This window comes from Gorilla gorilla, chromosome 22 (genome assembly GCF_029281585.2).
Source record: "Gorilla gorilla gorilla isolate KB3781 chromosome 22, NHGRI_mGorGor1-v2.1_pri, whole genome shotgun sequence".
NCBI lineage: Eukaryota > Metazoa > Chordata > Mammalia > Primates > Hominidae > Gorilla > Gorilla gorilla.
Genome location: NC_073246.2, coordinates 7,894,649 through 7,908,093, shown reverse-complemented (window position 1 = coordinate 7,908,093; position 13,445 = coordinate 7,894,649). Strand labels below are relative to the sequence as shown.

Genomic DNA, 13,445 nt, shown 5'->3' with positions numbered 1-13,445 from the left:
AACTAAATATATATTATACACTGTACATAAAATTTAAAAGTACACCAAATACATATTATATACCGTACATAAAATATGCAAGTACACCAAATGTATTTCATACTTTAAATAAAATATCAAAGTACTATAATATATATTATATACTCTGTATAATATAACAAAGTACACCAAACGTGTATTATATACTGTAAATAAAATATCAGAATTCTCAAAATACATATTATACACTGTTCATAAAATATCAAATAGAAAAATTATGTATTGTATACTGTATATACCATATCAAAGTACACGAAGTATATGTTATATACTGTGCATAAAATATCAAAGCACACGTAATATATACTGTACATAAAATATGAAAGTACACCAAATATATATTATGTACTGTAGATAATATATCACAGTACACAAAATATATATTTTAAACTGTACATGAAATATCAAAGGACACCAAATGTATATTATTTACTGTGCATAAAATGTCAAAATTCACAAAGTATATATTATATACCGTACATAAAATATCAGATTACAATAAATATATCTTATTTACTGTACATAAAATATAAAAGTGAACCAAATATATATTATATACTGTACATAAAATGTGAAAATACACCAAATACATATTATATGCTGTACATGAAACATGAAAGTATTCCAAATATATATTGTATACAGCACATAAAATATCAAAGCACAGCAAATACATATTATATTCTGTACAAAAAATATCAAATTATACTAAATATATATTACATACCGTACATGAAGTATAAAAGTACACCTAATATATGTTATAGGCTGTACTTAAAATATGAAATTATACAAAATGTATATTATATACTGTACATGAAATATCAAAGTATTCCAAATATGTATTATATACTGTACATAAAATATCAAAGCACACCATATATATATTATATACTGTACATAAAATATCAAAGTACACCAAGTATACATTATATACTGCACATAAAATATCACAGTACACGAAATATATATTATATACCGTACATAAAATATCACAATACACCATATAAATATTATATACTATATATAAAATATTAAAATACACCAAATATTTATTACACACTGTACATAAAATATCAAAGTACACCAAATATATATTATATACTGTATATAAAATATAAAATCACACCAAATATATATTATATACTGTACATCAAATATCAAATTTCAATAAATACATATTATATCCTGTACATAAAATATAAAATTACACCAAATATATATTATGTACTGTACTTAAAATATCAAAGTGCACCAGTTATACGTTATATACTGTACATAAAATATCAAATTACAACAAATATATACTATATACTGTACATAAAATATCAAATTAAACTTAATATATATTATATACTGCACATGAAATATAAAAGTACATCAATATATATTATATACTGTGCATAAAATGTGAAAATACACAAAACAATTATTATTTGCACTACATTGAGTGTCAAAGTACATCAAATATATATTATATACTGTACATAAAATATCAAAATACACTAAATATATATTACATACTGTACGTAAAATATCAAATTATACTAAATAAATATTTTAAACTATACATTAAATATAAAAGTACACCAAATATATCTTATATACTGTACATAAAATATGAAAATATACAAAATATGTATTATATACTGTCCATAGAATATCAAAGTACACCAAATATACATTATATACTGTACATAAAATATTACAGTACACCAAATATATATTATATACTGTACATAAAATATCACAATACACTTATATATAATATACTGTACTTAAAATATAAAAATACCCCAAATATATATTATATACCGTACATATAATATAAAATCACACCAAATATATATTATATACTGTACATAAAATATCAAATTGCACAAATACATATTATATACTGTATATATAATAAAAAAGTACACCAAATATATATTATATACTGTACATAAAATATCAAATTTCACTAAATACATATCATATACTGTACATAAAATATCAAAGTACACCAAATATATATTATATACTGTACATAAAATATGAAAATACACCAAATGTATTTCATACTTTATATAAAATATCATAGTACAATAATATATATTATATACGCTATATAAAATATCAAAGTACACCAAACGTATATTATATACTGTAAATAAAATATCATAGTTCACAAAATACATATTATATACTGTTCATAAAATATCAATGTACAACAAACATATATTGAATACTGTATATGCTATATCAAAGTACACCAAATATATATTATATACTGTACATAAAATATCAAAGTACACAAATTATACCTTATATACTGCACATAAAATATCACAGTACACCAAATATATATTATATACTGTACATAAAATACCACAATTCACCATATATACTATATACTGTACATAAAATATCCAAACACACCAAATATATATTATAAACTGTACATAAAATATCAAATTACACCAAATATACATTATATACTGTACATAAAATATCAAAGTACAGCAAATATCTATTATATACTCTACATAAAATATAAAATCACACCAAATATATATTATATTCTGTACATAAAACATCAAATTATGCTAAATACATATTCTATACTGTACATAAAATATAAAAGTATACCAAATATATATAATATACTGTACCTAAAATACCAATATTCACACACTACGTATCACATACTGTACATAAAATATCAAAGTACACCAAATATATATTATATACTGTACATAAAATATCACACTAAAAGAAATATATATTATATACTGTACATAAAATATAAAAGTACACCAAATATATATTATATACTGTACATAAAATATCAAAGTACACCAAATGTATTTCACTTTAAATAAAATATCAACGTACAATAATATATATTTTATACTCTATATAAAATATCAAAGTACACCAAACGTATATTATGTACTGTAAATAAAATTTCATAGTTCACAAAATACATATTATATACTGTTCATAAAATATCAAACAACAACAAATATATATTGTATACTGTATATAATATATCAAAATACACGAAGTATACATTATATACTGTACATAATATATCAAAGCACACCTAATATATACTATATATAAAATATGGAAGTACACCAAATATATATTATGTACTGTAGATAATATATCACAGTACACCAAATGTATGTTTTAAACTGTACATGAAATATCAAAGGACACCAAATGTATATTATTTACTGTGCATAAAATGTCAAAATTCACCAAATATATAATATGTACCATACATAAAATATCAGACTACACTAAATATATCTTATTTACTGTATATAAAATTTAAAAGTAAACCAAATATATATTATATACTGTACATAAAATGTGAAAATACACAAAACACATATTATATACTGTACATAAAACATGAAAGTACACCAAATACATATTGTATAGAGTACATAAAATATCAAAGCACAACAAATACATATTATATACTGTACAAAAAATATCAAATTACACTAAATACATATTATATACTGTACATAAAGTATAAAAGTACACCAAATATATATTATATACTGTACCTAAAATATGAAATTGTACAAAACTTATATTATATACTGTGCATAAAACATCAAACTACACCAAATATATATTATATACCGTACATAAAATATCAAAGCACACCAAATATATATTATATACTGTACATAAAATATCAAAGTACACCAAATATACATTATATACTGTACATAAAATATCACAGTACACCAAATATATATTATATACTATGCATAAAATATCACAATACACCATATATATACTATATACTGTATAAAATATAAAATACCCCAAATATTTATTATATACTGGACATAAAATATCAAAGTACACCAAATATATATATATTTACTGTACATAAAATATCAAAGTACACCAAATATATATTACATACTGAACATAAAATATAAAATCACACCAAATATATATTATATTCTGTAGATAAAATATCAAATTACACTAAATACATGTTATATACTGTATATAAAACATAACATTACACCAAATATATATTATATACTGCACATAAAATATCAAAATACACCAATTATACATCATATACTGTACATAAAATATCAAATTACATATAATATATATTATATACTGTACATAAAATTTCAAATTAAACTAAATATATATTATATCCTGTACATAAAATATAAAAGTACACCAAATATATATTATATACTGTACTTAAAATGTGAAAATACACAAAACACGTATTATATTCAGTACATAAAATATAAAAGTACACAAAATATATATTATATACTGTACATAAAATATCAAATTAAACTAAATATATATTATACACTGTACATAAAATATAAAAGTACACCAAATATATATTATATACTGTACATAAAATATGAAAATACACAAAACACGTATTATATACAGTACATAAAATATCACGGTGCACCAAATATGTATTATATACTGTACATAAAATAACAAAGCACACTAAATATGTATTACATACTGTACATAAAATATCAAACTACACTAAATAAATATTATATACTATACATAAAATATAAAAGTACACCAAATATATCTTATATACTGTACATAAAATATGAAAATATACAAAATATATATTATATACTGTACATAAAATATCAAAGTACACCAAATATATATTATATAAGGCACATAAAATAGAAAATCACACCAAGTACATATTATATACTGTACATAAAATATCTAATTACACTAATTACATTTTATGTACTGTATATAAAATATAAAAGTACAACAAATATATATTATATACTGCGCATGAAACATGAAAATACACAAATTATATATCACATACTGTACATAAAATATGAAAGTACACCAAATATATGTTATATACTGTACATAAAATATCAAATTTCACCAAATATATATTGTATACTGTACATAAAATATCAAATTTCACACAATACATATTATATACTGTACATAAAATATCAAATTTCGCCAAATATATATTATATACTGTATATAAAATATCAAATTTCACAAAATATATATTGTATAATGTACATAAAGTATCAAATTTCACCAAATATATATCATATGGAATGGAATGGAATGTAATGGAATGGAATAGAATGGAATTGAATCCACCCGAGTAGAATGGAATGGAATGGAATGGAATGGAATGGAATAGAATGGAATTGAATCAACCCGAGTAGATCGACGCGGAACATAGCTGAGCGGAATGGAATGGAATGGAATGGAATAGAATGGAATTGAATCAACCCGAGTAGAACCGAACGGAATGGAACAGAACGGAACGGAACGGGATGAAGCGGAATGGAATGGAACGGAAAGGAATGGAATGGAATGGAATCAACCCGAGTAGAGCGGAACGGGACGGGACGGGACGGGATGGTACAGGACAGGACGGGACGGAACGGAACACAATGGAATCAACCCGAGTGGAATGGAATGGAATGGAATGGAACGGAATAGAGTGGAATGGAATGGAATGGAATGGAACGGAATGGAGTGGAATGGAATGGAATGGAATGGAACGGAATGGAGTGGAATGGAATGGAATCAACCCGAGTAGAATGGAATGGATTGGATTGGAATGGATTGGAAAGGAATGGAATGGAATGGAATCAACCCGAGTAGAATGGAATGGAATGGACTGAAATGGAATGGAAAGGAATGGAATGGAATGGAATGGAATGGAATGGAATGGAATCAACCCGAGTACAATGGAAAGGAATGGAATGGAATGGAATGGAATCAACCCGAGTACAATGGAATGGAATGGAATGGAATGGAATGGAATGGAATGGAATGGAATAGAATTGAATTGAATCAACCCGAGTAGAATGGAATGGAACGGAACGGAACGGAATGGAACGGAAAGGAATGGAATGGAATAGAATGGAATTGAATCAACCCGAATGGAATGGAATGGAATAGAATGGAATTGAATCAACCCGAGTGGATCGATGCGGAACATAGCGGAACAGAATGGAATGGAATGGAATGGAGTGAAATGGAATGGAATGGAATTCAATGGAATAGAATGGAATTGAATCAACCCTAGTAGAACGATGCGGAACGTAGCAGAACGGAACGGAATGTAATGGAATATAATAGAATGGAATTGAATCAACCCGAGTGGAACGGAACGGAACGGAAAGGAACGGCACGGAAAGGAACGGAACGGAAACGAACGGAACCGAATGGAATCAACCCGAGTAGAACGGAACGAGACGGAACGGGACGGGATGGGTCGGGACGGGACGGAACGGAACGGAACGGAACGGAAAGGAATCAACCCGGGTAGAACGGAATGGAATGGAATGGAATGGAATGGAATGGAATGGAATGGAATGGAATAGAATGGAATAGAATCAACCCGAGTAGAACGACGCGGAACGTAGCGGAACAGACCGGAAGGTAATGGAAAGTAATAGAATGGAATTGAATCAATCCGAATGGAACAGAACGGAACCGAACGGAAAAGAGTGGAACAGAAGGGAATGGAACGGAACGGAACGGAATGGAATCAACCCGAGTAGAACGGGACAGGACGGGAAGGGACAGGACGGAACGGAACAGAATGGAATCAACGCGAGTGGAATGGAATGGAATGGAATGGAATGGAATGGAATGGAATGGAATGGAATTGAACGGAATGGAATCAACCCAAGTAGAATGGAATGGATTGGAATGGAATGGAATGGAATGGAATGGAACGGAATGGAATGGAATTCAATGGAATAGAATGGAATTGAATCAACCCGAGTAGAATGAAGCAAAACGTAGCAGAACGGAATGCAATGTAATGGAATGTAATAGAATGGAATGGAATCAACCCGAGTAGAATGGAACGGGACGGGACGGGATGGGACTTGACGGAACCGGACGGGATGGGACGGAACGGAACAGAATGGAATCAACCCGAGTAGAATGGAATGGAAGGGACTGGAATGGAATGGAATGGAATGGAATGGAATGGAATGGAATGGAATGGAATGGAATGGAATCAACCCGAGTAGAATGGAATGGATTGGAGTGGAATGGAATGGAATGGAATGGAATGGAATGGAATGGAATGGAATCAACCCGAGTAGAATGGAATGGATTGGAACGGAATGGAATGGAATGGAATGGAATGGAATGGAATGGAATGGAATGGAATGGAATGGAAACAACCAAAGTACAATCGAATGGAATGGAATGGAATGGAATGGAATGGAATGGAATGGAGTGGAATGGAATCAACCCGAGTAGAATGGAATGGAATGGAATGGAATAGAATGGAATGGAATGGAATGGATTGGAATGGAATGGAATGGCATAGAATTGAATTGAATCAAACCGAGTAGAACGGAACGGAACGCAATGGAACGTAATGGAACGGAACAGAATGGAATGGAATAGAATGGAATTGAATCAACCTGAGTGGAATGGAATGGAATGGAATGGAATGGAACGGAATGGAATGGAACGGAATCAACCCGACTAGAACGGAATGGAATGGAATGGAATGGAATGGAATGGAATCAACCCGAGTAGAATGGAATGGAATGGACTGGAATGGAATGGAATGGAATGGAATGGAATGGAATGGAATGGAATGCAATCAACCCGAGTACAATGGAATGGAATGGAATGGAAAGGAATGGAACGGAATGGAATAGAATTGAAATGAATCAACCCGAGTAGAACAGAATGGAACGGAAGGGAAAAGAACGGAATGGAACAGAACGGAATGGAATGGAATAGAATGGAATTGAATCAGCCCGAGTAGAATGGAATGGAATGGAATGCAATGGAATGGAATTGAATGGAATGGAATGGAGTAGAATGGAAGCAATCCGAGTAGAACGGAATGGAATGGAATGGAATGGAATGGAATGGAATGGAATGGAATGGAATGGAATTCAATGGAATTCAATGGAATGGAATGGAATGGAATTCAATGCAATAGAATGGAATAGAATCAACCCGAGTAGAACGACGCGGAGCGTAGCAGAACGGACCGGAATGTAATGGAATATAATAGAATGGAATTGAATCAATCCGAGTGGAACGGAACGGAACGGAACGGAAAAGAGCGGAACAGAAAGGAACGGAACGGAACGGAACGGAATGGAATCAACCCGAGTAGAACGGGACAGGACGGGAAGGGACAGGACGGGACGGGATGGGACGGAACGGAACAGAATGGAATCAACGCAAGTGGAATGGAATGGAATGGAATAGAATGGAATGGAATGGAATGGAATGGAATCAACCCAAGTAGAATGGAATGGATTGGAATGGAATGGAATGGAACGGAATGGAATGGAATGGAATGGAATTCAATGGAATAGAATGGAATTGAATCAACCCGAGTAGAACGACACAGAACGTAGCGGAAAGGAATGCAATGTAATGGAATGTAATAGAATGGAATGGAATCAACCTGAGTAGAATGGAATGGGACGGGACGGGACGGGACTTGACGGAACTGGACGGGTCGGGACGGAATGGAACAGAATGGAATCAACCCGAGTAGAATGGAATGGAATGGAATGGAATGGAATGGAATGGAATGGAATGGAATGGAATGGAATCAACCCGAGTAGAATGGAATGGATTGGAGTGGAATGGAATGGAATGGAATGGAATGGAATGGAATGGAATGGAATGGAATGGAATGGAATGAAATGGAATGGAATGAAATCAACCCGAGTAGAATGGAATGGAATGGATTGGAATGGAATGGAATGGAATGGAATGGAATGGAATGGAATGGAATGCAATGGAATCAACCCGAGTAGAATGGAATGGATTGGAATGGAATGGAATGGAATGGATTCAACCAGAGTACAATGGAATGGAATAGAATGGAATGGAATGGAATGGAGTGGAATGGAATCAACCCGAGTAGAATGGAATGGAATGGAATGGAATGGAATGGAATGGAATGGAATGGAATGGAATGGAATGGAATGGATTGGAATGGAATGGAATGGCATAGAATTGAATTGAATCAAACCGAGTAGAACGGAACGGAACGCAATGGAACAGAATGGAACGGAACGGAATGGAATGGAATAGAATGGAATTGAATCAACCTGAGTGGAATGGAATGGAATGGAATGGAATGGAATGGAATGGAATGGAATGGAATGGAATGGAATGGAATGGAATGGAATGCAATGGAATGGAATGGAATGGAATGGAATGCAATGGAATGGAATGGAATAGAATGGAATCAACCCGAGTAGAATGGAATGGAATGGACTGGAATGGACTGGAATGGAATGGAATGGAATGGAATGGAATGGAATGCAATCAACCCGAGTACAATGGAATGGAATGGAATGGAAAGGAATGGAATGGAATGGAATAGAATTGAAATGAATCAACCCAAGTAGAACAGAACGGAACGGAAGGGAAAAGAACGGAACGGAAGGGAAAAGAACAGAATGGAACGGAACGGAATGGAATGGAATAGAATGGAATTGAATCAACCCGAGTAGAATGGAATGGAAAGGAATGCAATGGAATGGAATTGAATGGAATGGAATGGAGTAGAATGGAATCAACCCGAGTAGAACGGAATGGAATGGAATGGAATGCAATGGAATGGAATGGAATGGAATTCAATGGAATTCAATGGAATGGAATGGAATTGAATTCAATGCAATAGAATGGAATAGAATCAACCCGAGTAGAACGACGCGGAGCGTAGCGGAACGGACCGGAATGTAATGGAATATAATAGAATGGAACTGAATCAATCCGAGTGGAACGGAACGGAACGGAACGGAATGGAATCAACCCGAGTAGAACGGGACAGGACGGGAAGGGACAGGACGGGACGGGACGGGACGGAACGGAACAGAATGGAATCAACGCGAGTGGAATGGAATGGAATGGAATGGAATAGAATGGAATGGAATGGAATGGAATGGAATGGAATGGAATGGAATGGAATGGAATGGAATGGAATGGAATGGAATGGAATCAACCCAAGTAGAATGGAATGGATTGGAATGGAATGGAATGGAACGGAATGGAATGGAATGGAATGGAATTCAATGGAATAGAATGGAATTGAATCAACCCGAGTAGAACGACGCAGGTTGCCAGTGCAACCTGGCACTTAGTAGGTGCTCAATGCATGCAGAGAGACAGGGAGGGAGGGGCAAAGGGAAAGCAGCAAGAGTTTGCAGGTGGAAATAGCTAATGAAGGTTACCCAGATGCGCCCTACCCTGCCTTACCTGTCTGCAGGCAGGGCAGTGACCCTGGCTCGTTGATGCCAATAACAAGTGCCCCGGTGTTACCATGACAACAGGCCTGAGGCATCTGGGAAGGGCTGGGCTCTCCTCTTAGGGCTCTTGCACTCATGCCCATTCTATCTTGGCACAGACAACAGGCAGAAGCCACCTGGGATGGAAGAAGGAGAACCTCAGACTCCCCTGAAAGAAGGCAGAGGCCAGTCCTCTGAGGGATGGGGCAGTCATCCCTCAGAATGTGAAAGGAGAGCCAGTGTTCACGTGCTCTGGACTCATGGAAGTCAAAGAAAAGCCCTCTGCTATCCCAATCTGCCAGGTCAGCAATAAGAAATAGAAGAAAACCGATTTGGCAACATCCAGAGGGTATTAAATATTCATCCTGAGTGCCCATCAGTAAAATCCCAGCAGAATACACCCTCTGACAAGTCAGCTTTCCACCACTGGAGGCTGTCCTCATGGGAGCTTGTTTATGGCTTTGTCAATTTTAATAGCCAAACCAAGATATTGTCGTAAACATTTGAAAAATGAGTGCTGACATTTCCCTTACTGCTTCTGTATTTAGGGATGTGTAATTGGAGGGCGTTTTGAGCTAAAGAAAATCAGAAGGAAGCAAGGCAATTGTGCTTTACAATTAAAAGAGAAAACTGATTAAGAGCTAACAATCAAATATGTGAACTGGCTGAAAGTCTTGCCTAAGCACCCCTTGAGGGGTCACACTATGTGATCAATGGGGATCAGACGAAGCTAGATCAATGGCAACATGACACTGATGGCATTCCTTGAAGATTCTGTTGGGGATGTGCATACGCAACAGGAAGCACACACAGGGCATGGTCAAATAACAGATCCACAAGTCAACTGTGCCATCCAACCAGAGATTCTGATGAATACTGATATGGGGGCAGGATCAGCAGGGACGAGTCTGGGGCACAGACCACAAAGAAGCTTGCTGTGATAAATGATATCACAGCAGTGGAAGGCTGATGGTAAATGGACCAGCATGAGTGAGTCAACAGTCCCTGGGTTCCTATTTGATTCTGATGGAATACGAATATTTAACACAATATTCTTTAAAACGGGGGTAGCAGGGGACACTTCTATGGAAGACACCAGAGCAGGGCTAAGAATCTATGTTTTGAGGGGCAAGGTATGCAGGGAGAGCAAAAGAAGAGAGGATAGCGCTGGTATCCCCAGGTCTTAGAGCCACCTTGTGGCAGAAGCTGGAAGAATCAGGAGTTAAAAGAGGCACAAGATAAAACTTCTACACCATCAGCAAACTGTGTCTTGAGGAACCTCTACCAGTGTCTTATGACCCCAACTTCCAAAAAACAAATTTAAGGATTTGCTAAACGGGATTAGGAAATCAGGAGTGGTTAACCAGAGAGAGGAAACTTTAAATATAAGCATACGGTACCAAAGAAGATTCCTGAGAAGAAAAGCACTTGTCTAGAACATATAATAATAAAATTAGGGACTTGGACTCTGGAGCCAAACTGCCTGTCTGGACTTGAATCCTGGCTCTGCCACTTACTATGGCACACTGGGCAATTTATGTAACTTCTGTGTTAGTGTCCTCATCTGTGAAGTTGGGTAAAACGGTCCCCCTCACAGCACTGCATGGATTAAGAAACAAGGAACTAAGTTATTATGTGTAAAGCATTCCCAGTGGTTTACAAGAAATGCTCAGTGAATATTAGCTGCTACTGTTGTTACTACCAGTAACGCTAGTGCCATAACTCCTCCACATCATCAATCTACAAGGAGAAAATTCTTCTGTAAAGGACAGCATTAACTGAATGCAGAAAGAAGAATCTCTGATTGCATAGCCTTTAAAAAGGTCAAAGTCTCCCTACCGCAATTACTTTTAAACAAGGCACACCTGGATTCAAATCCCAACTTCCCCCACTCACTAGGTGTTTAATTTGAGGAACTGAGAACCTCTCAGAGCCTCTGTTACTTCATTTATAAAATGGGAAAGCAATATGTTCCTCCCAGGGTTGCAGTGAAGATTAAGTGAGATAATACACACCAAGTGTCCAACAGTCTCCAGCACACAGTCAGCTCTCATGTATTTTTCCACTTCTATTTCCCCAAAATGAATGCACCAGCACCAAAGTATACAGGAAAGAGTAAAAACTCTTATGAAGCTCTCTGGAAAATATTAAGTGCTAAATGCATAAATATTTAATAGAGGAGAGACAGTAACACTTAAGGGGATGCACTCTCCTGGTGCCTCAGCTGCCCTCTGGGAGTCCTGCACGGCCTCAAGCACCCACCTTTGCTCTTCCTAGCCTCCAAAGGGCCATAAAAGTATATTACTGTGCACCTTTAAGTAGAGGCCTCATAACAGCCCAAGTACAGTGATACTTATAAGTCTCCTCTGCCAACCACTGTTCATTCTCATTTTATAGTGAAAACACAACAGAAACCAACTCGAGACACCCAAGACACAAAGACAACCTCAGAGCAGATCTGGGGTCTCCCAACCCTCCAGCTACTTTACCCAGGAGGCAATTATGGTATAAAGGAAAACGTTTGCTCTATGGAAGTCAGAGACACCTGGGCTCCAATCTCAGTTCAAATCTCAGTTTTGCCCCTTAACCAGCTGGCTTGCCTCCATCAAGATTCCTGACCACTTTGAGCCTTGGTTTCCTCATTAGCAAAATAGGGATACAAACACCTACATTATTAGGTTGTTGGATAAATTTAGAAAAGAAAACATGAGTAAAGCACTAAGCACAAACCTGGCATCCAAGAGGTACTTCATACATATTTTTCCCTGTCTGCCTTTAGTAACACCATAAATTAATCCAAATAATTAGAACCTTCAATGAACTCATTCTGTATTCTTCCCTTAGGCACTCCAGTCTTAGATTCCAAGTAGTACCAGAAACAGGCAAATACTAGGGATGGATTCAAAAAGGCAATGTCAGACAAGGTCTTGAGGTCAGCATCTCCTCTAACTTCTACAGCTGCAGAACCATGTGATGGGCAATGCTGCTCAGAAAACTGACTTTGAGAGCCAGAGGGGACCAAAAAAGGTGCAATTACAATCCTAATGTCCCACTCAATAACGCAGGCAAGTGGGTACCTCGACATTTTCCACAACAAGG

The 13,445-nt window shown here is 34.9% G+C and overlaps 1 protein-coding gene across 1 annotated transcript in view; it reads left to right on the top strand.

The window, feature by feature from the left end:
- Positions 1-13,445, top strand: part of LOC134756446 (histone-lysine N-methyltransferase 2C-like) — a 441,494-nt gene that overhangs the window by 344,847 nt on the left and 83,202 nt on the right.